At 41.7% G+C, this 25,750-nt stretch overlaps 1 protein-coding gene across 1 annotated transcript in view; it reads left to right on the top strand.

Annotated features, from left to right (window-relative positions):
* Nucleotides 1-9,903: 9,903 nt before the first annotated feature.
* The window catches only part of EZH2 (enhancer of zeste 2 polycomb repressive complex 2 subunit), a 61,940-nt gene continuing 46,093 nt past the window's right edge, over nucleotides 9,904-25,750 (top strand). The window contains exon 1 of the mRNA XM_067747297.1: nucleotides 9,904-9,958. The gene's annotated coding sequence lies outside the window, so the exon portion shown is untranslated. The remainder of the gene's footprint in view (nucleotides 9,959-25,750) is intronic.

The following is a 25,750-nucleotide window of genomic DNA, read 5'->3' as shown; positions in this document are numbered from 1 at the left end:
ATACAATTCAGTGGTTTTTAGTATATTTACAGAGTTGTACCACCATCATCATAATCTAACTTTAGAGCATTTCCATCATCCCCCAGGAACCCTTGTATAATTTAGCAGTCACTCCTCCTGTCTCTCCCCACCCTCTCCTCCCCTCCAGTCCCAGGCAACAGCTATTCTACCTCTGTCTCTCTAGATTTGCACATTCTAGACATTAGATATAAATGGCCCCGTACAATATGTGGCCTTTTGTGTTGTTTCTTCCCCTTACCATGTTTTTGAGGTTCACCCCTGTTGTAGCATGTATTAGTACTTCATTCCCTTTTACTGCCGAATAATATTCCATTGTATCCATATACCACGTTTGGTTTATCCTTTCATCAGTTGGTGGACATTTGGGTTTTTTTTTTACTTTTTGGCTATTATGAATGACGCTGCTATGAATGTTCATGTACAAGGTTTTGTGTGGCTATATGTTTTCATTTCTCTTCGTTGAAATGAAATAGTTTTAGGAACGCAACTGCTGGTTCATATGGTAACGCTTTCTGTTTTACATTTTGCAGAACTGCCAGACTGTTTTCCAAAGTGCTGCGCCATTTTACAGTTCACCAGCAATGTCTGAGGGTTCCAATCCCTCTACATCCTTGCTAACACCTGTTATTGTCTGTCTTTTTGATCATTGCCATCCTAGTGGGTGAGAAGTGGTTTTGATTTGCATTTCCTTAATGACTAATGATGTTAAGCATCTTTTCATGTGCTTGTTAGCCGTTCACATATCTTCTTTGGAGAAATGCCTATTCAAATCCTTTATCTATTTGTCTTTTTATTGTTTATACATTTGGGATATCCACCTTTTTATTGTTGAGTTGTTAAGAGTTCTTCATATATTATGGGTATACCTCTTCCTTCTTCATAGACTATTTTCATGTGGCTTTTGGGACACGACACTCTGGTTTTCCTCCTTTGTCATTGTTCACCCCTTTCAGTCTTCTTTGCTGGCTCTTTCTCTTCTCCTTGATCTTAAAAAAGAACCCAAAAGTGAAAAAAACTTATTATTGAAGTATAACATACAAATAGAAATAGCTTAAATAATTTTCACCAAGAAAATGCACCTGTTTACCCAGCACTCAGATCAAGGAGTAGAACATCCTCAGCACCCCAGAAATGGCCCTCACGTTCTCCCCAGTCGCTAGCCTCACCAGGGATAACCAACTATCCTGACTTGTAACATCACAGGTCAGTTTTGCTTGTTAAGGAATTTTAAATAAACAAAATCATATGATACATATTCTTTTTTTCTGACTTCTTTCACTCAATTGTTATGTTGATCAGATTTATTCACATTGTTCTACGTAGCTGTAGATTGTTCCTTTGCACTGTTGTAGGGTATTCCATTCTGTGAACTGACCACAATTTATTCATTCTACTGTTGATGGGCATTTAGACGTTTCCAGTTTGTGGCTATTAGGAATACTGCTCTTTTGAACATTCTCATACATGTGTTCAAGAAAGTATATTCTTGGTAAGTATACATACACACATACATACCTGCTAGATCTAGACCTCGGAGTAGAGTTGCTAAGTTACCGAGTGTTCAATATTTGTTCAAGTTCAGTAGCCACTACCTCTTCTCAGTTTTCCAAAGTGGTTGTACCAATTCATAGTCCTATTAGCAGTGTATAAGAATTTTCATTGTTTCACATTCTTGCTAACCCTTGGTATCTCCTGTATTTTATTTTGTTTGTTTTAGCTATTCTGGTATGTATGTAGTGGTATTGCGTTATGGTTTTATTTGCATTTCTCTAATAACTAGTGAAATTGAGCACCTTTTTATACTTATTAGACATTTGTACATTTACTCTTTCAGAGTGCCAGTTTAAGGTGCATTGTATTTGACCACTTCCTAATATTTTGTCTTCTTTTTCAAACTGTTTTATAGCAGTTCTTTTTTTTTTAAGATTTTTTTTTGATGTGGACCATTTTTAAAGTCTGTGTTGAATTTTTTTTTTTGTTACAGTATTGCTTCGTTTTTTTTTATATTTATTTATTTATTTTGGTTGCACCGGGTCTTAGTTGCGGCATGCGGGATCTTTAGTTGCGGCATGCCAACTTCTTAGCTTAGGTGTGCCGACTTCTTAGTTGCGGTGTGTGGACTCTTTAGTTGCTCTTAGTTGCAGCAAGCTTGCTGATCTAGTTCCCTGACCAGGGATCGAATCCGCCCCCACTGCATTGGGAGCGTGGAGTCTTACCCACTGGACCACTAGGGAAGTCCCTGCTTCTGTTTTGGTTTTTTGGCCATGAGGCATGTGGGATCTTAGCTCCCTGACCAGGGATCAAACCTGCACCCCCTGCATTGGAAGGTTAAGTCTTAACCACTGCACCTCCAGGGAAGTCCCTAGGAGTTCTTTACCTAATCTAATTACAAGTCTTTTGCCAGATATGAGTATTGTGGATTTCTTCTTTGGCCTGCCTTTGCAGTATCGTAATGGTGTCTTTTGAAGGATAGAAGTTCTTAATGTAGTTCAACTTATCATTTTTTTTCTTTATGGTGAGCATTTTTTTTTTTTTTTTTTTTTTTTTTTGCTGTACGCGGGCCTCTCACTGCTGTGGCCTCTCCCGTTGCAGAGCACAGGCTCCGTACGCACAGGCTCAGCGGCCATGGCTCACGGGCCCAGCCGCTCCGCGGCATGTGGGATCCTCCCGGACCGGGGCACGATCCGGTGTCCCCTGCATCGGCAGGCGGACTCTCAACCACTGCGCCACCAGGGAAGCCCCGGTGAACACTTTTTGCATCCTGTTTAAGCACTTTACGCCTACTGCAAGATCATAAAGATATTTCTCTGCGTTTTCTTCCACATTTAAATCAGTAACCCATCTGGTAAGAGGTAGAGGCGAAGATTTTTTTTTCCCCATAAGGATATCCAGGACCAATTGTTGAAAAGACTCTCCTTTCTCCACTGAGCTGCCAGGTCACCTCTGTTATAAATCAGGTAACCATATAGGTATGGGTGTATTTCTGGGCTCTCCATTTTGTTTCCCATGGGTCCATTTGTCCATCTTTGTGTTAATATCACTGTCTTAATGACCATAGCTTTAAAAAGCTAGGTTTTGATATCTGGTCATGAAGTCTCCCAGCTTCATTCTTCTTCTTCAAGATTGTCTTGGGTCTTCTCCGCCTTTTGCATTTCACATATGTTTCAGAATCAACTTGTCAATTTACACACACACACACACACACACACACACACCCATGAACCCTCCTGGGATTCTGATTGGCATTGTGTTGAATCTAGGCATCTTCTAAATCACAAAAATGACATTCCCCCTATTTACTTAAGTCTTTTAAAAGTTTTTCCCAGTATCATTTTGTAATATTCAGGATAGAGGTCATGTGCATTTTTCATCAGATTTATTATTAGGTATTTGATGTTTTTCAAAAGGTAAATGGTTTTACTTTAAGAGTTTAATTTCCTCTTTGTTTATTGCTGGTATATAGAAATTGATTTTTGTAAACTAGCCTTGTATCCAGTGACCTTGCTAACTTCATTCATGAATTCTAATACTTTGAAGATTATTTTGGAGTATCTATGTATGCCATCATGTAATCAATTTTATTTTTTCCTTTCCAGCTCTTATCCTTTGCTAAAACCATGTTCTCTTTCATATAATATATTTTAGTCTTTATTGGTCATTTCTCCCATTATAGTTCAAAGTCATGGTGAGATTCATCAGTTCTCAGCTTCCCCAAATCCTCAGTAATCCTTTGTAGGACAAGTGTCGCATTTGTAAAATGATATTCTGCCCAGGGGTCATTTGTAACACTATTTTGGCCAAGCATCCCTCAGTTTCACACTTGGATTCCTTTAAAACTCTCAGATAATTTCTAGATTGCCTAAATGTTTAAATCTATTTTAATCTATTCATTTGACTTGATCAAATTTCTCTTTTAAAAGTCGAAGTAAAATGGTAACATCCTGATCAATTTCGCTGAATTTGTGTTTGGGAAAGTGGGTAGTACAACATGGCTGGAATTAAGGGTGGTGGAGGTGTAAGGGATAAAACTGATGACAGCTTGTTTCATCCAGAGCAAGAGATGAGGGAGAGAAAGAGGGAGAAAGAGGTGGGGGGTAGGTCCTAATTTCAGAAATGACATCCCATTACTCATGTGGGTGTATTCTATTAATTAGAAGTGAATCAGCCTGTGGATCCAGCCACATTCAAGGGGAGATTACACAAAGCTGTGAAGATCAAGAGGCGGTAACACCTGGGAGCATTTTAGAGGCTGCCTATCACAGCCCCCTTTGGCTTTCTAGAGGTGACTATTTCAACCTTTTTCTTAAAAGGTCAGGCTAATTTAAATCAGGACCAAACTATGCTATAATTTTTTTTTTTTTTTTTTGCGGTACGCGGGCCTCTCACTGTTGTGGCCTCTCCCGCTGCGGAGCACAGGCTCCGGACGCGCAGGCTCAGTGGCCATGGCTCACGGGCCCAGCCGCTCGGCGGCATGTCGGATCTTCCCGGCTAGGGGCACGAACCCATGTCCCCTGCATCGGCAGGCGGACTCCCAACCACTGCGCCACCAGGGAAGCCCAATGCTATAATTTTTAATTAAGCTTTCTCTACATGCCACACGTTTCCTGGCCCCAGCCCTGGGTGTTTTCCAGCCTGCAGTATAAGGCCGCTCTCGTTCTTTACGAGAGTTCATCCCTTCTCGGGCCTTCAGTTGCTACTCTGTTGACAAGCTCAAACCTCTTAGCCAAATTTTATATCCTATAGCTCTTCATTTGTCCTCCAAAACTTTTAGATGTTTTGCTTTTGCTCTGTATTCTCTATGTCTAAAACCCAAATAATCAGTTTTCTATCTCTATTAGGACTGAGAAATTATTTTAAGACCAAAAAGGGAGAGTTGATAAAAATGTGATGCTGGAATATAATGGTCTAAACATTTTTTTGCCCTGACAAACTGCATACTCATTTACACACTACCCATTCTCAGTCAGGTAATTACCGATGGGTGTCTGTTGCAATCAGATGTAAACGCCTACCAAATGTACCCATGTACCTGCATTTGTGTCCAGGTAGTCTACCTTCTCTCCTGGCCATTACCTAGCAAAGGTCAGTCTTTGCTAGGGTGCTGACAGGCTCCAGGACCCATCTCTTTTCACCTGTTCAGGGTCTGGAGTCCATGCCTCCTAACACACCAGATGTTGTTCCAGCAATATGCTTTCTTTCCTGAATCACCAGTTTTCCCGTCTCCACTAGATCTTTCATCAGAATACCAACGTGGTATGTTATTTCTCTTAATGATCTTAAAATCTTTCTCTCGATCCCACTTACTGTTCCAGCTATATTTTCTCTCCTTCTGTAGTAAAACTCTTGAGAGAGTTGGCTACAATTGCTATTTCCAATCTTCATTCACTATGAAATCCACTCCAACCAGTCTACTGAAATTGTGCTATCAAGGTCACCAATGCTCTCCATGTTGTTAAATCCGAGGGTTAAGTCTTGGACATCTTACTTATTGTGCAACGATTACTCTCCTCTTTGAAACACCTCCTCCCCTTGGCTCCCAGGATGCCACACTTTCCCACTTGGCTGGTCGTTCCCTCTGTCTTTATTGGTTTCTCCTCATTGCCACAAACGTCACGGTAGAGTACCTTCAACTTCTTTTCTGTCTACCCCTATTCCCTTGGTTTTAACCACCATTTATATGCTGATGATTCCCAAACTTACATTCCTAGTCACAACTTCTCCCCTAAGTCCAGACTCCTATAACAATTTTTTTTTATAACAGAAATGGTATAAAGATGACCCTAAAGTGCGAACATCTCAGCTCTAACATGCTGAAAGAACTTATTGGACTCCCCTTATCTGACTGAAGTGAGAGCTTCACAGTCAGCTACCTGCCCTCCCCAGCAAGTCTCCCGTCAGGGAGGTGACCTATCTCAGGCACTGGGACATTCCAGAAGAAAAAAAAAGTCATTTAAACAAGCCTCATCAGAATGTTCCATCCTTGGAAGGCTTAAACCTCCCCTGTTCCCCCGCCCTTTATTAAGCTGGTATATAAACATTGACCTCTTGCTGTTTGGGGAGCTACTCTCTCTGTAGAAGTACTCCTGCAGGCATAATAAACGAAAGTTTATCCTGTTACTCTGCTGTGAATTAATTTGCTGGCACTGATAACTAGGTCCTAAATTGGTAGAGGACAAGTTTTCCTCCCATCAATAACTTACCAACCTCTTGATAGCTCGACTTGGTTGAAAACAGGCATCTTAAACTTACTGTGTCCCAAACTAAACTCTGATCTCCAAACCTCCACCCCCATATCCCTATCCCGCTCCTACTGCCTGTACCTGCAAGACACACCCAGGATCTAACTACAGCCTGCCAGCTCCACTGTCACCACTTAGCTTCCCAGTCACAGTCATTTCTTGCCTGGGTTATTACGATAGACCCCTAACTGCTCTCTGATTTGGCCCTTGCTCCACTTCAGGCTACTCTCAACACAGCAGCCAGAGTGATCTCGTTTAAATCATCCAATCACCTTTCTGCTCCAAATCGTCTCACTGAAGTAAAAAGTCAAGTCCTAACAACGGCCCGCAAGGCGCGAGATCTGCCTGTGCCCCCTCACCTCCCACCAGTCTCCCCCTCCCCCTAGAGCACCAGGCAGGCTCCCACCTCAGGCCCAGACACTTGCCATCCCCTCCTCTTTGAACATCTTTCTCAGGAGGTGCTCCCTCACCTCCAAGTTTTCCATCACATGTCACCTTCTCAGTGTGGCCTTCCGTAAGCTATTTCAAAATTGCAGCATTTACATTCAACACTTCCCTCCTTCCATGCTACGTGTTTCCCCGTTTTATTTACTATCACTCATATGCTGTATAATTTGTTTATTGTTTGTTTCTCTCCACTGGACTATCAGCTCCACCAAGGCAGGGACTTTTCTTTTGTTCTCTTTGTATTCCTAGACCCTAGAACAGTGCTTTCACATAGTGAGCCCTCCGTAATACTTGTTGAATGCTGAGTGAATATAAGAATGTGTGAGAAGTAAATCCCGTTCAGGGGGTTGAAAGGGGAGTTCTGTGATGCTAACAGCCTTAATTTTGCCCTTGACCTTCTCCTGTGCCCCCTGGAAAACCCTGATGATACACTGTGTGCAGGCAGTGGTAGGCCCTGGGAGAACAGCCCTGGCTAAGGTAGAGCTATGTCCTGACTTCAGAGTTTAACTCTCCACTTTTGGTTTTATCCCGTAACTGTTCATAGTAAATCTGTCTTTAACAGAGGACAGGATGACCTACTAGCAGTAGCATAACTACTACTGGTGACTCTCACCCTTCATATCTACCTTTGTGTTCAGCCTGGCTTTCTACTTCATCTGGGGGTTCAGTAATTTGGGGTTCACACACACACACACACACACACATTTTCTTGCTTTCCCTGCTTGGAAATCTTCAGATAATTTTTCTTAGTATCTAAAATGAAATAATTCTTCTCCCTCCCAACTTTCCTGTATGTGTGAATATACAAAATTGAGTTGCAAGATAATGTATGCCGTCCACATGCAATGAAGCCTTTTGGCAGTTTTCAATTTAGCCTTTTTTCTTGCCATCACTGTGACCTAAAACATCTTGCTTAACTGGATAATGTTACCCCTGAATTAAGACAATGTTGTGATCCACTGGCACCCCTACTTCCTGCTCCAAGTCAGCCTTCATATTATACTTAACATAAATGTGTATTGTAAATATAAATATTACAATATTGGCTTTCTAATCCGCTCTCTTTCACAACTGGTGCTCTCAGCTCTAGTTAGATTCCACATAATCACTCGGAGTACCTGTTCATTCCCATCTCAAGTGTCCTCACTGCCCCATCAACCTAAATCTTATGCTTTCTTTAGGGTCCAGCTAAAATTTCCTTTTCTGAGTTTTTGGGGGAACATCTTGATCCAACGTCATTCCTTGGTTCTAAATGCCTTACAATTTATATGGCATTTCACACTATGCTGGATGTGTTTATATATTGCCTGGATTTGCTGATAAGCTCTAATGTAATTTCCTTGATCTTTCTTTAAAAAATGCCCACATTGTTTTAATATTTAATATAAAGGACAGGCAAAATCGGTAATTTGATAAGTGACTTAGGGATAAAGTTAACTCTTGAGATTTAAATGGCTGGTTTAAAAAGTAATTGTAAATTAATGGTCTAGAGGGAAGCCTTTTACCATGGACTCCGAATGTATTGGTGACTGTTGGTATATGACAGATGGAATTGTTACATTAGTTTATAGTTACATCTCAGATGCATAACCTACTTTCTTTTGCACTATTCTTATCATTTATTCATAACTCTGCTTTTATTTGGGCACATGATTGTACTTTCTCTGTATCTTTTGGTTTCCCTCCCCCTAAACTTTTAACATTGAGTTGGTCCAGAATATACGTGAGGAATGGGACAGTGATTTAGGAAAGTTGGTAGAACTAAGGGTTAAATCACCACATGAGGAACTAGTCATTAAAAATCTTAATCATTTAAAAATGTAACTAAAAATATTAAAAACATGATTCCGTTAGGCTTTTAACTCCAGTTCATAGTTGACCATCCTCCCCGCACCGCATCTGAACTCCCAGTATGGAATCCCAGTTTATATGGGTGAGTGGTTACTTTGCCCTATAGCTGCATCCTATTAAAAAAAAAAATTCGTAATAACCTTAACTTCATTGCCAGAAAAATCAAAAGTGGAGACTGTATCTGAAGTAGAATATTCCTAATTCCTTTGGGTTGAAACAGGCTTACCCCAAGATCATTTTTTTTTAATACTTGAAAAATGTTGCAATCATCCTAATACTTTCCAGAGGCGTTAGCACGAGGCAAGTGAACGGCACTCATCCTTGATAAATGATTTTTAACGTTGACACGTGCTTGGCACTACAAGCACTGGAAGGGTCTGAACAAGGCGCTCTAAATGAGGAATTTGAAATAATTGTGACGCTGCTCTGTGCCAGGTTTCTAAGGCAAGGGCACTGCGGGCTCGACCAACCGAAGTCCAGCGGGCCGGGAATCCGAGGCGGGCCAAGCGGCCGAGGGGCGGCAGCAGACAAAAGTAGCGGGCAGGGCGCTCCGCTCGGCTCGGGGGCGGCACGCTGGCCACACTGGAGCGCGGGAGGCTCGCGGCTCCTCGCCCGAGACCAGCCGGGCTGGAGCCGGGGCCCCAGAGCGCATCTGGCCGGCAAACGGGGCACCGCGGGCCCTCCTGTTCAGGCGCCTCCCGCGCGCTCGCCGGCCGGCCCGGGCCTCGGCTCCGCGCGCGGGGAAAAGAGTGCAGCGGTTGAAACCGTTACCACCCCCGAGTTTTGAACTGGTTCAAACTCGGCTTTCGGCCCCGCCCCGCCCCTCCGGCCCGGGAACTCTGAGGCGGCGGTTCCCGCCAAGAGCCGCGAGCGCGCCGTCCCGCCCTCCGGCCGGTTCCCGCCACCCCGCCCTGTCCGCCTCCCGCCCGCGGCCCGGGATTCGGGCTCCAGAGGCCCTTCGTCCCCGCGCGTCGGCCCACCGCCTTCCTGAAAGGCGCCGTGCGTTCCGCGAAAGAACAAAGAGCCGGCGCAGCGCTTCCACCGGCGGCGGCGTCCCTCGGCGCCCGCTCGCCCGCGCGCACGCGCCGCCAGCCCGGCCCGGCCGAGTCCCGCGGGTGCCTCGGCGTGGGGCTGGCTCTGCGCCTCAGAGCCCGGCGGGCCCTGTGATTGGATGGGAGCCCGCCTCGCGTCCCGCCAATCGGGGCGGCGCTTGGTTGGACAGGGGGGGCCAAATAAAAGCGATGGCGATTGGGCTGCCGGGTTTGGCGCTCGGTCCGGGAGCGTCCGACACCCACTGGGACGCAGAAGGCGGTGGAGCCCCGGCGGCGGCGGCAGCGGCGGCGGCGGCGGCGCGCGGGAGCGGCGCGCGGGAGCGGCGCGGGCTGGGGCGCGGGGCGCAGGTAACGCGCCGCTGTCGGGCCGGCCGGCTGGCAGGGCTCTGGAGCCCGGCGAGGGGCGGCGGCGGCGGTGGTGGGACATCCCCGCCGCCGCTCTGCCTGTCCGGGTATCGCCCCGAGCGGGCTCTCTCGGGGTGCCGCTTTGGCTGGCGGGGTGAGAGGAGAACCTTCTGAAGGGGCCGTGGGTCCGGGCCGGCCTGTGGGACCGCCACGGGCGGGCAGTGCCGGACCCGGCGACCCGAGGCGGGAGCCCGGGCGGGCGCCGCGGGGGGCAAGCGAAGGGGTTCTCTCGCGTGCCCGCCCCTCCGGAGGCGCCGGGGCTGGGCTGGGGGCGCTCCGGTGCCCGGGGCGGGCCGGCCGCCCGAGCCCCGGTCTCCTTTGTGTGGAGCGCCGCGGCGGGAGCGCCCGGGTGGGACGGGACGCACACAAGTTGGTGGGACCTCGGCGCCGAGTGCGCACTCAGACAAAGGACGGACTGTGTCTCGAGGGAGCTCGGCGCGAGGAAGGGGCAGTGACACCGGGGCCTGACAGCGGGCGGGAGAGTGGCGTGGGGAGCGGCGGCCGCGGTGCAGCGGGCGGGCTCGGCTCCACGCCCCCTCCCCGTGAGGGCGCAGGCTCGGCCGGGGCCGTGGGGGCCGGGACGGCGCGCGGAGACCGGACTCCGAGCGGCCGCGCGTCTGACATTTCCCCGGAAAGCAGCCCCGGAGCTCCTCGTCTCCACCCGCTCGGACCAGGCGGTCGCGGCAGCCTTCGCCTTCTCGGCGGGCTTTCTGTTAAGTTTGAGGGAAGGGTCTCGCTGTTCTCCCCCTTCCCGGTTTTGTTCGTTTCGGAGGGCTTTCCGTCGAGTTCCCGCGTCATTGTGGCACCCCTCCCCCCCGCCCACCCAAAAGTCGGTGCCACAGGGTCACTTTTTGAAAAATGGGAAGAATGAGAAGCACGATATTTTGGAAAACTTGGTGAACTCACGCCTGGTGAGTCCCCACTTTCTAAAGAATCATAATCTTTAAAAAAAAAAATTACAGGCTGTTTCGGCCAACTTGTGTGATACAGCTGAGACTGGCGACAGGTGCTAACGAAATCAGCTGTCATTTAGTAAGCGATTATTCCCCAAATCCCTAGGGGATGAATGAGGATGAGATGGTAGAAAGAGTTGATCACAAGAAAATGTTTATGACAAACGTGTGTTTAGGTGGTATGGTTAGCAATTTCTCATTAATTGGTCTTGTTTTCCGTGAACAATAGCTTTGTTGAGTCAGAAAAGGCTGGCTGCAGAAGTGTTTGTTGCCTAAGAAATCGAATGTGTGCTGTCCACAGTTAAGTTAAACTTCCTTTGTTTGTCACACAGGATCTGTAAAATTTAAATTCATTTGGAAATAAAGATGTGTCTTTGGTATTTAAAAATATTTTACTACAGGGTTTACTTGCTGGGTTTGAAAGGTCATTATCAGCTTAGTTTTATGGCGTTTCTGTGTCACATAAAACAACATTTAAAACAATATTTTAAAAAAATCTTTAAAAAACACTAATGCTGACACAGTTGACTGTAATCTATACTTCTAGGGGGTTTTGAGATTGGGTGGGATCCTAACCGTTAGACCACCAGGGAGCTGGGGGGGTCTTGGAGTTTGTTTTCCATTACTCTTCATTCATGACCATTAGCAATTATTTTATGTTTGGGAATAAAATGTAGAACAAGTGTGTAATCCTAACTAGTTTATTGATCATTTTATTTGCAAGAAAATGAAAGTATTTAAGATGTATTTTAATTTCCTTTTCATATTCCCTAAAGATAGGAATAGATAGGATGCTAGTCCTAGATATAAAGAATCCCATTCTCTCTTTTTGGAGGTGTGTTAGAGAATGTAATGTTTAAAGTCCTGGAAGCACATAGGATAATGGCATCTTAAATTCTGATTTTTGTGGAAAGTGAACATATTCAAAGAAAAGGAATTTAGAAGCACATAGACACTCTTCTGATTTGCATTATTCTATCTGATGATCTAATGTACAACCTACTATCTTATGGTTTCATAAAAATGGAGACAAAGAACTGCATTGTAAAAGTCTTTATTACATATTTTGCAGTGTTGGACACCACTGAACAGACATTCCAGGTGCTGTTCCTAAGTATTGTTTACATTTATATTAGTTGCTGGTAATTATATATTAAAAAGTCTTGCCCATTGTTATGAGATGAACTAGTTACGCAGATTTTGGCAGAAATTTGGATCTTTTAGGATATAAAATTCCAGTTTTTCCCTTCTTGTGTATACTGTATTTGATAATTACTATCTTTGTACTTGCCACAAGATTTTTTTTAAAGTTTTTTTTGGGAATTGGTTTTAAATTTTTTCTATTTGAATTGAGAATGTTTAGTTTAAGTAGCAGTGATTAAAAAAACACACTTGTTGATTTAGTGTAATTAGGTAGAAAAAGAAAAAAGCTCTAATACTTTTATACCAGCTTTGCCTTGCATGCATACGTATGTGATTATCTTTGTGTTGGCCGCTTAAATTTTTAGGCACATTTCCCCAGCTCACCCTGAGGTTTTCCAGGATATCCTCCATCCTTTGAGCTGGCATGCTCAAAGAGTGTGAATTAGGTTCTGTCTTGGCCTTAAAAAGTGATTAAGAAAGTTGATCTGCTTTTAAAGGACTAACAGCAAGGAAAAATCTGCTTCTCAGCGGATCTAATGTCTTTTGGGGTCAATTAGAAATGATTTATGGATTTGCCTTGAAGTCTTTATGTCCGTACAAATGAAGAAAACATTTTCTGTGAATGATGAAGAATTCTAGATGGGCAGGTGAAATCTTCAGTTTGGAGGAAGAGCAGGAGAGGAACAGCTCATTAAGTTCAGAGAAAGCTTCACTTGCTAGAGGCCTTCCCTGTGTCTGCAAAGGCTTTGTTCACACCTTTATTGTAGCATGTATCCAATTGTATTGTAATCACTTGCTGGTGCCTCCGACTCCTTCACTACACTCTTAAGTGCCTTGAGTCAGAAGCTCTGTCTTACTTTTCTTTGTATACCTGGTGGTTGCTAGAGAGTAGGTGTTAATAGTTGAACGAATGAAGGAAATCCAACAAATGTAGGGAAATAATTTGACAAAGGAACTTGCAAAGGAAACAGGATATATTCATATTTATGTTGTGAGGAACTTTGGAAGGTGTTTTTCTCCCTCTTTGAGAGGCAGTGGTTATAAAGAAAAATAATTGTCAAGATGTACAAGTTCCAAGGTCTCTCCTAGTTATTAACACTCTGAGGTATTGAAAATTGGATATCCTTTAGGTGCAACTATTGGTTTTCATATTTGGTATTTCAGGCAGCTAGAGAGAAGCTTGATGGGTCATCTGGCTACCTAGCATATAGTATCTGCTTAATTTGTGTTGAAATTGATAATTGTACAAAAATATAAGGGGCGAGTACATCTTTTAATCGAAAGGTGTCTAGTTACCATTAATGAGTTCTTTATTGGAATAATTTGAGGTAGGTTTTGAAGCTAAAACTGAAGAAAGTAGTGCCAGTGTAATTACAGATTATTTATTGGGATGTTCTTCATCATTCTTTTAAAATCATATGATAAATGTAGATTTGTAAATCCAATAATATCTCAAAAGGCATAGCTGATAAATTTTTAAGATGGTTGCACTGTTTTATATCTTGCCACTGCACCACTACGTGGTGCAAAAATATGACAAAAATGAAGTGAAAAAAAAGACATTAATACTAAAGAGCCTACTATTTGCCAGATTCTTTATTCATTCATTCGTTTGTTTGGTTTGTTTGTTTTTATTGTGGTAACATTCACATCAGAGGCTTTGTTTTTAATTCTTGTAAAAACCACCTTGCATTCATCAACAGATGTTTGGATAAACAAAATATGGTGTATACATACAATGGAATGTTCAGCTATTGAAGGAATGACGTACTGACACATATTATAACATGGGTGAAACTTGACAATGTTATGCTAAGGAAAATAAGCCAGACACAGAAGGAAACAATTGTATGATTCCATTTATAGGAGGTACCTAGAACAGGCAAATTCAGAGACAGAAGGTAGAATAAGAGGTTACCAGGGGCAGAGGGGAGAGGGGAATGGGAAGTTAGTGTTTAATTGGGACAGAGTTGCTGTTTGGAAGGTGAAAAAGTTCTGGACGTGGAAGGTGGTAATGGCTGCACAACGTTTTGCATGTCTAATGCCACTGAATTGTGTGCTTAAAAATAGTTAAAATGGTAAATTTTATGTATGTTTTACCATAAAAAACTTTAACAATGACAACACCACACTCTGCAGACCTTTACAGATAAGGAAACTTTGATGTAGAGGGTTAAGAATTTGCCCAGGATTATCCAACTAGGAATTTGCAGTCAGGATCCAAACTTAGATTCTGTTTGGCTCCATTTTATCTACTTCGTGTTATCTGCTGGTCTCCTGGATGATTGAAGACAGATTGGTTCCAAGAAGAGTGAGTTTATTTGAATCAATCAGAGAGTTATATTTAGAAGTAGATAATTGTAGGTTTATGGGACCTGATGCCCTAGACAAACTAAAAGATGTCTTTGTGGATTTCTTTTCAGCCGGAGTTGTACTAGTGTGCGCTCTGGGGGCAGTACAGATTTTGAGAGTGTGGTCTTTGGAGTCACGTTGCTTGGGTTCCAGTTCCCGAACTGCCAGTTTGTGTCACGTCACGTTGCCCTTGATGTCTAAGTTCCCTATCTGTAAATTGGTGGTCCTAATGATAACTACTCATTCCATAAGGTTGTTGAGAGGATTAAATTAGTTAATACATGTGAAGCCCTTAGAACTACAGCTGGCACAAATTGTTTGATAAGTGATTCTTAGTTATTGCACTAATATTGTTTATAAGAGTTGATGTACTTTCTCATTCATGGAACTAAACACTTCCCAAGCTTAAGTACGTGCTTAGAACCTGTATGTGAAGAAAACGGCGCCATGTACGCTTTTCATTTCTGTTTACTTTGAATTATGTATTGATTAAAAACAGGTTATATGTGTTCAATTTAAAATACTGAAAACAACGTAGACGTTTATATAGTGAAAACTTTCTTGATCCCTGTAACCCCATTCCCTACCCTTAACAGTTTGCTGTATATTCTTCCCAAACTTTCCAATGTATCCGTATGAATATATATTAATACATGTATTTTACAAAAACAGTATCAAGTTATTTTGTTATGAAACATTTTTTTAGGTCAATGCAGAGATCTGTTTCATTTTTAAAAGCTTGCTATTTCTTTAAAGCTTGCTATGTGGTCAACACTGTTTTAAGTGCTTTCATTTATTTTACACAGACACTAATAACAAGAGATGGAGAGCTTAGGTAACTAGTTAGTGGTAGAGTACGGATTTGAATTTGGGCTTCAAAGCCCTGATTTCTCAGCCTGGGGGGTGTGTGTGTGTGTTTGTTCTTTGTTTTCGTAAGGCCCTCGAGGTACCCATGATTTTAGCATTTCTTAAAAGAGTTGTAAAACAACAACACATACCCCAAAAGAATATGCAAGGCAACTGGATGTGGCCTGCCAAGCCTCAAAGCACTTAACCATGTGGCTGTTTGCAGAAGTTTTCTGCCCTCTGCTCTAAGCTCTCAGGCTGTTTTGTTATATGGGATACGCAGTATGCCGGCTTCTGTGCCGTCGTGCAGTGAACCAGCCGTCTGTGTGGACGTTGTGCTCTCCCCGCAAGGAGGGAACATCCTTATGTAGCTTTGAACATTTGTGTGATGGCTTTCTATAGGGAGAATTGCTGGTTCAAGATTATGCACATTTCAAGTTGTAATAGATGTTGCCGAATCACTTTCTAGAGAGGTATCCATTTTTTAGTGTGCAAAATCAACTTTATTGAAGTGTAGTTTATATACATGAAAATGCACGTATTTGAAGGGTACAGTTTGAAGAGTTTTGACAAATGTAACCATCTGTGTAACTGTCACCTCAATCACGATATAACCTTGCTATCATTTCAGAGTTCTTTTATGCTCCCAACTGCCAGTCAGATTTCTCCTGTTTAAGAATTTCACATGAATGGAATTACGCAGAATATACATTTTTGTGACTGGCTTCTTTGATCCAGCGTGTTTTTGGGATTTATGTATGTTGTTGCTTGTTTCAGTAGTTTCTCTTTATTTCTCAGTAATATTCCATTGTGTGACTATCCTATGTTTTCTTCATTTACCTGTTGATGGGTCTGTGTCCCGTTTTGGCTCTTATTAGTAAAGCCTCTGTGACCATTTGGGCAAGCCTTTTGTGGACATATCTTCTACTTTCTCTTGGGTAAATACCTTGTAGTTGGACTGTGGGGTCATGTGGTAAATATTGATTTAATTTTATGAGAAACTGCCAGACCATTTCACCAAGCGATTGTCCCGTTTTGCGTGGAGTTAGAGTTGAGTTGTTTCCATGTGGGAGCTGTGGTTTCTCCACATTTTTGCTGAGTCTTCACCCATGTCCCGTGTTGCTGTCATTTAAGTCGCTGGCCTCTGAGTGCTGAGTATCTTATCGTGGTTTTAATTTGCATTTCCCAAGTGATCAGTGATGTTGGACATCTTTTCACGTGCTTATTGGCCATTTGTATGCATTTTTCGGTCAAGCCTTTTGTCCATTTAAAAAATTGGGGTGTTTGCCTTATTGAGTTGTAAGAGGTCTCTGTGTATTCTGGGTGCACATTCTCTGTCAGATGTATGTGTTGCAAATGTTTTCTCCTTAATTTTCTACTTTGATTTTGTGTTTTTGACAATATATAGATCAAGTTAGGTAATAGTACTAGAAGCGTAATTGTTTAAATTCAGTTAAATTGTGTGAAAACAAATTCATTCTTAATCCACAAATCATTTAGTTCTTGGTATAACAAAATGTCTTGTGTTTGCAGAAACATGGACATTTAAAGGATATTATTTATAATGATGGTATTAGGTGTGTGGCATGAGGAATTTTAAAATTAAGCTAACTAGTTTTGAAAGTGATAATATTTAGTAATTCTTTAAATTATCATTTTGGGTAATTTGGACCTTTTCATTTATTAGTGAGTTAACATTTTTCTTACATTTTTTTTCTTCAGAGGATAAATGGGGATAGTAAAAGTGACTTTGATCTTAGACTCTGGTAATGTAGAAGTGTTGATAAGATTGCCAGGCTTCGTTTACCTATTTTGATAGTTAAGTAAATTTTTTCCTATATAATCAGATGGCTTTTCAGAGTATATACTTGATTTGTGGACTATTTTATTTCTGAAGAGTATCAGTTCTTTTGCTCAACAGCTAATTTACTCCCATAATAATTTTTAGTTTTTCTTCATTATTCAAGTAATACACGATACCTCCTTTTCCCTGTTAAATAAAGGAGAAAAAAAAAAAGCAAGCATTTGGGCTTCTGCTGGGTGTCGTATGCCTCTGCAGGTGGTCCCGTCCTTGCCCAGCTCAAGTCTTCCATGGCTGTCATCAATTCCACGCAAAACTCCTGAAGCTAGTGTTGCAGGCTGGCTACGGAACAGCCCTACCTCTTTCAACTAGTCTCACCTCTGATAGTTTTCTTCTACTTTTCCTCTGTTGAGCTCAACTGGTCTTCTTACTTGTCTCCAGGAAGCCTCACATGGAGAGTCTGTGCTCTGTCCTCTTTGCGCAGTGTCTTCCATACCATTTTAGCATCTGAAGATGCTGTTTAGCCTGTTTGGCTCAGAATGCCCCATCCCCCTCTCCCAACCAAACTAGACAGCTTCTCTCCTGCTTCGAGGGAAATGCACAGCAGTTCTCTTGTGTTTTTCTCTTTCCCTCTCCCCTTGACTTTAAGCTCTAATTTACACGTCTGCATGGTAGAGGTTAGAAAAGGGTTCTGGGACTTCCCTGGTGGCCCAGTGGTTAAGAGTCTGCCTGCCAACGCAGGGGACACAGGTTCGATCCGTGGTCTGGGAAGATCCCACATGCCGCGGAGTAACTAAGTCCGTGAGCCACAACTACTGAGCCTGCGTTCCACAACTACTGAAGCCTGCGCACCTAGAGCCCGTGCTCCGCAACAAGAGAAGCCACCGCATGAGAAGCCCGCGCACTGCAACGAAGAGTAGCTCTCGCTCAGCGCGACTAGAGAAAGCCTGTGTGCAGCAACATACACCCAACGCAGCAAAAATAAATAAATATAAATAAATAAATAAATTTTTTAAAAAGAAAAAGTACCTTCCTTAAAAAAAAAGGGTTCTGTACATAGTAGATAGAAATAAAATTTTGTGAAATTGATTTAGGGCCAGAGTCCTGAAAACTTGAGGCTCTCTTCTTCAGCAGCAACTCAGTAAATAGTGATTTAAATAGCACCCCGACCCTTTAAAGCAGAGCCTTCAAGAGTCTGTCTCAGGTGAGTTTTTCGGCTGTTCTGTGTATCACCCAGTGAGCTTTGCTACCTGCTGTCAGGTACTATTATACAATTTTAATTTATATCCCTAGTATACTCTTTTTTTTTTTTTTTTTGCGGTATGCGGGCCTCTCACCGTTGTGGCCTCTCCCGTTGCGGAGCACAGGCTCCAAACGCGCAGGCTCAGCGGCCATGGCTCACGGGCCCAGCCGCTCCGCGGCATGTGGGATCCCCCCGGACCGGGGCACGAACCCGCGTCCCCTGCATCGGCAGGCAGACTCCCAACCACTGAGCCACCAGGGAGGCCCTATATCCCTAGTATACTCTTGACTAAAGTTAGAAAGCTTGAGAAACTCTGATCATGGAAAAAAGTGAGAACATAAAATAATGATTCTGCAAATTTATCTCAGGATGATCTCTATCCCTCTGTTGCGTTTATGCGAGCTAAATGCATGCTGTCGTACATAGCATGTCAAGATGTTTCTAGTAGGTTTAAAAAGTGTCAAAAAGACAAAACGTCATGACTGTTTTATCCGTTTTAGTGCTTTGGTTTTTGTTACTGAAGACCATCTGAGAAGTGCTTTATAAGCAAAACACAAAAATTTAAGAAAGCTAGTTGATTTTCTTTAAACAGGGAAAATTCCAATCATTATTAAAGCAACTTTTATTTGTCTTTGATGCCATTGCCTATAGTGAAATTTCACTGTATGCTATTCATAGGTACATGAATACCTACTGTGTGCTTACAAATAATGGAACTACTATTTATTGTGAACTTGCCCTTTGCCTAATATACATGCAGCCTGTAAACCAAACATTTTACTTTTGAAATTTGTTGAAGTCATGCATTTTAATTACTTTAAAAAACCGTATAGTATTTGCTAAATGAGAAAATAATTATCTGTTCTTTGAATATTATAAAAGATTCTATAAGATGAACTTCACAATCCTTTTATTTTTTGAACTTCATAATCTTTTAACAGTATGATGTTATAGGTACACAGTATAATATTATTAGGTAGACAAAAGCTACGGTGTGAGTATCCTTATTCATAAAATTCTGATCTAAAATGTTTCTGTATTCAGATTATTTAATAGTGTAAGCAAAATTTGCAAAATTATTTTTTAAATCTCTAATGGGTACCATGAGATAAATTACCATGCAGAGGATTTATTGGTCAGAAAAGGTTGGGAAATGCCCTTCTAGAGTAATCAGTAAGGACTTTTAAATGGCAGAAATGTTGCTTGAACAGGCTTAAAGGAAGGAGAGGATGAATTGTTCTCCGTGCCCCGTAAGTAATTTTGCCTCTTCAGAGAATATTTGTCTGCCTGAAATACAGAGCTCAAGTTAGCTATGGAGAAGATATTTTAGAGGCAGCTGGATATTGTGCAAAGAACACAGACTCTAGGCTAGGCTCTGCCGTTAAACTAGTTGTGTTTCCTTGGCAAGTAGCTTTCGTGGATCTCCACTGCTAAATGACCGAGGTGAGCAAACTGAGCAACTTGTGGTTATTGAGGATCTACCTTGTGCCTTCAAAGAGGATGTCTGTGTCTCTGTTTCACAGATAAAGAAATAGGGACTTGGTGAAGGTAAGTAACTTGCTTAAATTCATGCAACCAGGAGGACCAAGATCCCTTTGAGAATAGGCTTTTGCTGCTTCTAGGGTCCTGCTTAGCTCGAATACTGAGATGCTTGCTAGGTGCTTGGCTTCTGTTAGCCACTTAGATCTGTTTCTCTGGAGAGTTTGAGAAATAGTGGACTTGAGTTCACATTACTATCGCAGGTAATTGCCGTGCTCCCTGGCTGGCATTTAATTGCGTTCTATGCATTTCTCCCAAATTCCTTTACCAGTTCATCAATTCATAAAACATCTAATGCTGATTATAAGCCTATTCTTTCCTCTTTTTTGCCTCTGCATGATAGGCATAATAGCACCTAAAAGTCTTTTAGGACTATGATATATCTGACCAAACTCGCTTTCTAAACAATCAAATTGGGATATTGTGATTTATAGTAAGTTTATATATATTTGCTCTTTGTCCTGTTTCTGGCACGGAGCTCCTAAGTAAAACCCTTGGAATTTTCTAAGGGTTAAGAGTGATAAGGGTGTTTTTTGCTATTTGTAACCAACCCCTTTCAGCCACACCTGAGTTTATGCTAAGAGGTGACTTCTGGAAAACACCTAAGGATGGGGGCTAGTTTGCTAGGAAACCAACCTTGAGATTACAGGGTTGGAACTTTCAGACACCACCACCCCCCTCCAACCTCTGGGGAGGGGAGAGGGGCTAGAAATGGAGTTCAGTCACCGGTGGCCAATTATCTAATCAACCAACCTTGCCTGTTTAATGAAGCCTCCATAAAAACTCAAAGGGACAGAGTTCGGGTAGCTTCTGGGTTGGTGGACACATGGAGATTCAGGAAGAGTGGTAGGCCCAGAGAGCGTGGAAGCCCCGTGCCCCTTCCCACGTGCCTGGCCCTATGCACCTCGTCGGTTTGGCTCTTCCTAAGTTATATTCTTTTCTAATAAGCTGGTAATCTGTTTTCCTGAGTTCTGTGAGCAGCTCTAGCAAATTAATTAATGAAAACCTATCTCCAGGTAGATAGTGTCAGATTTGAGTTGAAGTGTAGGATACCCAGCTAGTGTCGCAGAGAACTGCTTGGTGAGGGGAAAAACTCGACGTTTGGTGACCGGGAAGTGTCAGAAATGCACTATTCAGAGAATATTGTGTGTAATGTAAATGAAAACTATCATAACATTACACTTTGCACAGATCTGCACTGGCAAGTTCATACTTACTATTTCCCACTTTTTCCTATAGAATTTACTCTTGTAGTTAAAGAAATAAAATAGTTTTTCTTTACTATTAGTCTGGTGTCACTTGTTATCCCCTAACAGCATATAACTAAATGGCTCGCTGTACCATAGAGTTTCCTAGAATAGAAATTTCCTCAAACTATTTATTGGGTGCCTCAGTCTTCACCCATTACGGCTGTTCAAATAAAGGGTGAGATACTCTCTTCCTTACCCTTGAGAAAGAGACATTCTATTACAACTTTTAAATCTAGATTACCAAACAAAAAGTCATGTCTTTTCTGTGCCCAGAGTCTAAAATTCCTAAATGTTAAGGCACTCATTTTAGCCCCCTCCTTTTCTTTTACCATAGGAAGTGCTGGGATTGAAGTATTTTTTTCCTGCCTAAAAACCTTAGTGTTAGTGTGGTAATTGCAGAGAGGTGACTGCAGGGATTGTACAGCTGGTTTCCCTGTAGTTGGTGGATTCTTTATAGCATTTCCATAGTTATTTGGAGACTCAAAATATTTTTTCTCAGGGCTTAAGTATTTGTGGTAAGTGATGTTATAGTAATAAAAGAGACAATATACTTTGGTAACAAATACTGAAAATATCATTGATTGTAAATAGTACTTGAAGAGTTGGACATTTTCTAGTACCTCAGCAATGTATTTATATGGATATTTGTCATGAACATTAAGTATAGGAAAATCATGAAAAGACTTATAGCTCATTACTGCCCCTACCTCCTATACTTCCATGTTGGCCCAAAACTACTACTGTTTTTAGCAAGAGAATGACTTTCAGAGTGGAGATGAGCCTAAGGAGTTTCTGAAGGGTTTCTGAGGAGTTCTGTCGTCCATGGGCTAAATAAATGGCACTTGCGAACATTTTTACCCCCTTGTGGTGTACACCAAACTCACCAAACTCCAGTGCTGAAACTACCAGGTAAGGGTTACTTGGTTGTAGGATGCCTGGAAATTCTGAGAGGTTCTGTAAGTACTTTGGGATTAGTAGTTTGAACTACCAAGTCCTTTTTATGATTCTGTCTTCAGAATATAGAGGGAATTGTGTTTTGTTTGGGGGTTAAGATACAAGGTCAGTGTCTCAGGCAACAATAGTATGTTGGCAGAATTGCCCATGGAGAGTTTCTAGGAAGATTCCATATCATAAATACCTTCTCTTTAGGTCCAAAAGCAGCCCATCTTTCCTCTAGTATGCAAACAGATCACTGTTCTTCTGTTGAGCACAGAGTTGTTTGTTTGCACTTAGGGGCCAATGCTATATGGAAAACGCTGAGCTCTGGAATCACTCTGCGTGGCGAAATAGTGTCAAGGATGTGCAGAGCAGGCTGTGGGGACAGCAGATTCCTGTCACCTATTTATGCTCACTTAGGTAACTTGTTGTTTGGAATGATGGGTAGATCCCTTGTATTTACCTAAAGTGAGTTTCTCTTAAAATTTTGCCAGTATATCAATATGTTGTTAAATTTGTACTAGGTTGGCTTATTTGAGGTATAAGATTTAAAATAGACTTCCTATAAGGAAGAAAGGCTGTCATCAGACTTAACTTACCTTTTCATTCTTTTGCCTATATCAAAAGGAGTGTTGAAGAAATAATATGTATCCCATGTCCCATCCTTGAATTACAATGAGTTGTGTATCATAGTTTTAGTTTCAGGTACATCAGTCTTTGTTCTATTTCCCCTCCGACAGTGTCTCAGTAAACTGAGTATATACCCAACAAAATGAGAGGATTTAGCTTATAAAATAGGTTTCATACAGTTTTGAAAGAAAACTTTACCCTCTAGATGCCAATTTAGTTAATCTGTTTTATCTGTTGTCCAAGCAAACTATTTATAACCTTTATGATAGTTCAGTTTTCCACTTGGTGTAAATTTATATGCCATTTCTTTTCTAGGACGGGTCTGTGAATGGATAGAACTTTCGAATAAACACAGGAATGCGGGTCTGTAGACTCCGTATTGAACTATTGAACTTAGGAGTTTAGTTTACTCTTCTGCTGGAAGGAAAATGATCTTATTTTTGTAGAAAATACATTACTGCAGAGTCTACTCATTTTTGCTGAAACAATCCAGTGAATGTTTTCTATCATTCACTTAAGATTGCCACATTACTGTAATTTTCCTGTGCATTTTAACACGACTGTGCCTTTTTAGCACTACTTAAACCAGGGCTACAAATGTGATATGGATTTTTTTCTCCCTTATTTTCCCTTATCACTAGTCAGGGGCACATGTGTTTCCTAAAAACTTCTTGAATACAATTGCTGTTTATAATGCTTTCTCACCTGTAGTCGTGTCCACTGAAGTTTAGGCGCTAAGGTGCCTGTTGTATCTTGCAAACTTGTGTCTGTCACAGGATTTAGCACTTTCAGAATGTTTCATAGATTCATATTGACTGGTTGATAATACCTCTATTCCTGGCTTTCCCAAATCCTTCAAAATGAAGTTTCAGAAGTTCCTTTTCCTTAAATTTTTGCAGGTCATTTGGGTGGACTGTTTGGGTCCAACAGTAGTGAGCTTGTGTATTTTTGTCACTTTTTTCTCCTTTTTGAATAAAAATAGAGGCATGCTAGGAAGTGAAAAGGAACAAGTTATTTATGTTTCTTTTATGTGTGTAGGGTGAAGTTTGAATATATGGGGAGTTGGTTGGGAGGATGGGGTTGTTTTAGGTAAGCAAGGGGGTCAGAAGAGTGACCATGATTGGGGGTGATTATCTTCTTATGACCATGAAGGGTAGGACAGATGGATGAAAACAAGCAATTTGTTTAAAAGAAATTTTGTTAATGTTAGTCCCTTAATTTGGCACAGATGTATGGCAGACTTTCTTTTGGATTCTATAGTTGACAGTTATAGCAAAGTATCCCTCATTAAATATTCTTCACATAGATTTTTGTTTGCTTTGTTTTTTTAGTTGCAAGAATGGTGATTTCTAGGCTTTCATTCTTACAGACTTGTCTTTTAGAAAATATAAGTTGAATATATGCCAGTTCAGGCTCTCTGCTAGGCAAATGAAGAGGCGGGGTATTGGGATTTCTGATTCATACGGCGTCTGGATATACTGATGGCAGTTGTTCTCCAAGCGAGCTCTGTGGGCCTCAGGGGGTCCGTGAGGTAAAAATTATTTTTGTAATAATTTTAAGATGTTATTTGCCTTTTTTTTTTACCGTGTTGACATCTGTACCAGTGGTGGAAAAGCAGTGGTAGGTAAGGACTGTTGGCACCTTAGCACTGAGAGTAAAAAAAAAAAAAGCCAGTTTTGAGAATGTCCTCGATGAAGTGAAAAAGGTTGTTAATTTTATATACTCTTGATCCTGTGCACACATCTTAATGTTCTGTGCCACAGGATGGGAATGTGCCTAAAGGGCTTCGATTGCTGCCCGAGTGTGACCTTCTTTGGGAGCTGCACTTACGGATGGAGTTCCAGGCCGCACCAGCTGCTTTTTTCATGGGGAACCATTTTCACGTGACAGAGGGGTTGCCTGACAAACTGTGATTATTCCGACTTGGGTATTTGGCAGCCATTTTTCAACGAAGTGAACCTGTCGCTTCAAGGAAAACAACTGAGCGTTATTTGTTGCTGGTGATAATGTTTGAGTTTTCAAGCAAAATTTAGAATTTTTGGAAAACTTGCATCTGTCACTGTGAGGTTGACAACTTTCCCAATAAATACTTAAAGACATCTTTGATGACATCAGTGGATTTAGCAAGTATGATTTTTTGAAATATATGAACTTATGGAAAATCTGCACAACTCAGTGGACCAGTCAGTGTTTTTCATACTGAGGAAATGATATTATAAAGTCACGCATGGGTTAAAGATGCATTCAAAGGAGACAGGCCAATGAATTTCAATGTAGCAGAGTACGAAAAGTTTATTGATACAATTTCAGGTTCCACATTGCAACTCATCTTTTAAGAAACTGCCACTGCTTACTGAAGGGTAGTGGTTGTCTTGAGGAAAAGCACCTATGAGGTTGAATTACAAGCTGCACTCGCCACTCTTTTCTTAAAACAGTTTTGGAGTAATATCAGAGCATGAGATTCACCATTACCTCAGAAGGCTATCCAGATACTCTTCCCTTTTCTAGTTCAGTATCTGTTTGGGAAAGGATTTTCTTTATATTCTTCAACCAGAACAACATGTTGGAACAGATTGAATGCAGAAGCAGATATGAGAATCCAGCTGTCTTCTATTAAGACAGATATTAAAGAAATTGGCAAAAATGTAAAACAGTGTCCCTCACTGATTATTTTAAAAGAAAAATAGTTTTTAAAAAATAAAATGTGTTATTAACATGTAACAGGCTTGCTGTTATTTTTAAATGAATTAATGTTTTAAAACTTTCTCAGTTTAAAATTTCTAATATGCAAAATTTCAGTAGATACGCCGCATATAAACTACAGGGGTCCTGAGACCAAAATGCTTAAGAATGGTGTCTGGTGTTTTCTTTGAACATTCTACCCTCTCTCTTTGTCTGTGCTGGTAACTGCCATGTGAGTAGTTAATGTCTCAATCTGGATCTAAGTTCAAATTCTTAGTGGTCGCAGTGGCTCACTTCGGGCTTCTTATCCTCTTTTGGTCAGTTCTTCTTTCTCCTCATGAGTGCATCTGGTTTTTAAAT

The sequence above is a fragment of the Pseudorca crassidens genome, chromosome 8, assembly GCF_039906515.1.
Source record: "Pseudorca crassidens isolate mPseCra1 chromosome 8, mPseCra1.hap1, whole genome shotgun sequence".
NCBI lineage: Eukaryota > Metazoa > Chordata > Mammalia > Artiodactyla > Delphinidae > Pseudorca > Pseudorca crassidens.
Note: the sequence above shows the minus strand (reverse complement) of the source record. Positions and strands in the feature narration are given on the sequence as shown.